The 3869-nt window shown below is 47.0% G+C and overlaps 1 pseudogene; it reads left to right on the forward strand.

The window, feature by feature from the left end:
* The first annotated feature begins 2248 nt into the window (after positions 1 to 2248).
* Positions 2249 to 3135, forward strand: LOC125546859 (annotated as a pseudogene).
* Positions 3136 to 3869: the final 734 nt, after the last annotated feature.

The following is a 3869-nucleotide window of genomic DNA, read 5'->3' on the forward strand; positions in this document are numbered from 1 at the left end:
TATCTATGTAAACATACAAGTAAGAATATTTTTCCTTTCAGAAAGAAGATAAGAACAAGAGGCTCACCACGGTGGTGCCGGCGATGAGCTCGGCGCGGGTGATCGACGGCGGTGAAGACGGGGACGGGGCGTGACGGACCGCTAAACCTAGACAAATATTATGGAAAATGGAGCTTGGAGGTCGAGCTTGGAGAGGAGAAAGCTTAAGTAGTGTGGCTCGGGCATTCCATCGAACACCTTGTGTGCATAGGAGGTGAGCTAGAGCACCACCAAGCCCTCTCCCCCTCGGCCAGAGAAAAACAGAGCACTGGGGTGCTCTGCTCGCGAGCGAGGGGTATATATAGGCACCTCATTGGTCCCGGTTGGTGACATGAGCCGGGACTAAAGGGGAGCCTTTGGTCCCGGTTCAAGCCACAACCGGGACCAATGGTGGTGGGCCAGGAGCGAGGCCCATTGGTCCCGGTTCATCCCACCAACCGGACCAAAAGGTCCAGATGAACCGGGACCAATGGCCCACGTGGCCCGGCCGGCCCCCTGGGCTCACGAACCGGGACCAATGCCCACATTGGTCCCGGTTCTGGACTGAACCGGGACTAATGGGCTGACCCGGCCTGGACCAAAGCCCTGTTTCTACTAGTGTAATGGGCCCATCTGAGAAAGATTTCTATTTTCTCCGTTGGTCATGCAGACCGCTTCTTTGCTATCCATCTCAATATGCAACCTCTGGACACTAAGTTCTCGCCCAAACAGTAGAGCTTTGCGGCAAGCCAACAGTTCAACCATCTCTGGCTTAGAACAATTAGGGAAAAGATGGGCTAGGGCGCCCCAAAAAGCACCACCTTGGTCGCGAAGGACCACCCCTCCTCCTCCATTACCCGTAGAACTTGACACCGCACCATCCACATTTTCCTTTATCCATTCATTCTCTGGCGGAATCCACTTCTCTGATGGTGGCTTATTAACAAGTTCGAGCCTTCTTCTGCACCGCTTCGCTCCACTCGTCCATGAAACATGACACTGAATCAGCAACAATTAAAAGGTCAGTTACTCCTACTCGGTACTAAACACAATTCTCCGGACATGGACTTTTTTTTATCTCACCTCACATGCACCTTAGTAAAAAGTAAACTCAAAATTATAGTACAAAAAATTCAAAAACTTCTGATTTTTTTTTTTGATAAACATTGATGAATTCTTCACCCCCTATAAAATTTTGTGATGAAATAGCAGAGGTCTGGGCAAAAAAAAAGAAGCTTCAAAAAGGCTATTGTTGGAAGCAGAGCATCAATTTTGTTTTTTTATCCGGACCTCCACCAATGCCATTTCATTGCAAAATTTTGTATGCACTTGGAACATTCATCAATGTTTATAAAAAAAATCCTGAACCTTTTGAATTATTTTACTATTTTTTGAATTTTACCGTTCACCAGGAAGGATATGAGCACAGGATCAAAAGAGTACTTACCCAATTCTCGTGGCTAATGTCCATTTATTTTAGGTTGATTCCCTCTGGGTCCTTAAAAACATACTAGAAAAAGTAATTAATTACTCAAGATGTATTGTGAATGCTTAAATATATGTAAAATGTAGCCATAAAAAGTGTATCTCTTTTTCTTATGATCAACATGTGAATTTTAAGATTTTTTGAGTTTTGTCAATCATCAGACCCACAACGTCTTTAAAAGGTGTTTTAATGTAGGAATCCTACTTGTACGTGAAAGTTCTTTAAAAGGTGTTCTAAATATAAAACAGTTTCATAGTTTGAATTAAACTGCCACAACGTCTTATATTTAGGGACAGAGGGAGTATGTACTACTCCCTCATCTCCAAAAGTAATGGTTATACGTGTTCTCTCAAGTCAAAAGGTGTAATGTTTGATCAAAGTTTGTAAAAAAAATATTAATAATTACAATATAATGACTTGAGATAAAATTTATAGACTTCCTTTTGCCCATAAGTCCCGAATGTTTGGGATTTGCCCATGGCAAATCAACCTTTTTTGTGAGCATGGCAATTCCATCCTTAGTTTGTTCTCTGCCAGGAAATTATTGTGTTTGTCAACAAACATACCATCCTCGCGTCAACTAAAGTTGTCATTAAAGACATTCGATTAGTCATCATTTCCGTTCCTTTGAAAGATGGAGGGAGTATTTTATTACGATTGCAACCATTTCAATATTGTTTAGTTTTGATAAAAAAAATAGCATATCACTGCTAGTTTTAATTTACCCATGTTTCATAATGGCAACTCGACACGCCGGTGAAGGAGCTTCCTCCGCTGGGCATGAGGGGCCTCTTCCTCTCGAGCAGCGATGACCATGGGATGCTATCCAAATTTCTAGCCAGAGCAACCCATGCAGCAAGGTGCTACTCCGCCCTCGTACTCAACATATTCGAGGCACTAGAAACTTATGAGCTTCAGAAAATCCGCGACGAGATAAGCACCGCCATGGTACTCGTGACCGGCCCTCTCCGCAGGCTCTCCTCTAAGACCGAGGGCACTGCAGGGAGGAGCGGCAGTGTGCTTATGCACGAGGATCGCACCTGCATCGAGTGGCTGGACACGCAGGCCATAGGGTCCGTGTTGTACATGAGCGCTGGGAGCCTGGCGTGCATGGACTCTGGCGAGCTCTCGGAGGTGGTGTGGGGGTTGGCCAACAACGGCCAACCGTTCCTATGGGTCATTCGGCAGGACCTTGTCACAGGATCAGGCGGACCATGTCTACCCAAAGGGTTCAATGATGCAGTGGAGGGCAGGGGCAAGGTGACCAGTCGGCCCCGCAGCAGGATGTGTTGGCCCACCATGCGGTGGGTGGGTTTTGGACCCACAACGGGTGGAACTCAACGCTCGAGAGTGTATCCGAGGGTTGCCCGATGATCTACAGGCCTCAGTTCGCGGACCAGATGATGAACGCGGGTTACGTGGATGTGGTGTGGGGCATAGGATTTGAGCTCAAAGGTGAGCTGGAGAGGAACAAAATTGCGGAGGCCATTCTGAAGCTTATGAAGGGGGTGAGGGGGAAGCGATGAGGGAGAGAGAGAGAGCTTAAGAAGAAAGTAACATCATGCTTGGGGAGCGGTGGGTCTTCTCTGTTAGCCATTGATAAATTGATCGACCATATATCATCTTTGTAGTTTTTGTGGTATTTGGTTAGGCTGTGTATTTTTTGAAATCAATTGTGGAAGATCTCCTGTGCAAATGTTGTTGTGAACTATGTGCTGTGAAAAATGATAGTCCATTGGCAAACTAGCTGAGGCACCTGTTTAATTTAATTGTTACAGCTGAATAAAAACATAAGTAATTTCATTCCACATTGTTGAGGCATATCTCTCTCGATGTGGTTTTGGTGATTGATGACAACGTGTTTGCGGACTAATCGTGTGCTTTGAGCATTTCAGAGATTCATCCTTGGCACGAGACGATTTCTTCCCCTCGGAGTGTCATTCAAGATGGTGTAGCTCTTTCGTTTCTCTTTCGGTGGACTAGTTGCGTAGAGGGCACCGTACTATCAAGAGGGGGTCCGCTGGGGTATTGCTTGGGTGGAATCAACACGTACACATCCGCTTCTCACCCTCAGAGCTCTTCGCTTCGATGGAGAGATCTTTCTCTCTTGTGTGTCTTGTCTGGGTCCCAGCGGTAGTACCGTGCACCCAGCGGTAGTACCGCTGAGGGTCACAAGCGGCAGTACCGCTCCGCAGCGGTAGTACCGCCGGTGACTCCGCAAGTACTACCGCTGGCCTGCCTGGCCCTACCGCCTCGACTTCAGCTTCGACGGAGAGATCTTCTCTCTCTTGTCTGGGTCCCAGCGGTAGTACCGTGCTACCCAGCGGTAGTACCGCTGAGGGGTCACAAGCGGCAGTACCGCTCC

The sequence above is a fragment of the Triticum urartu genome, chromosome 3, assembly GCF_003073215.2.
Source record: "Triticum urartu cultivar G1812 chromosome 3, Tu2.1, whole genome shotgun sequence".
In the NCBI taxonomy this organism is placed as follows: domain Eukaryota; kingdom Viridiplantae; phylum Streptophyta; class Magnoliopsida; order Poales; family Poaceae; genus Triticum; species Triticum urartu.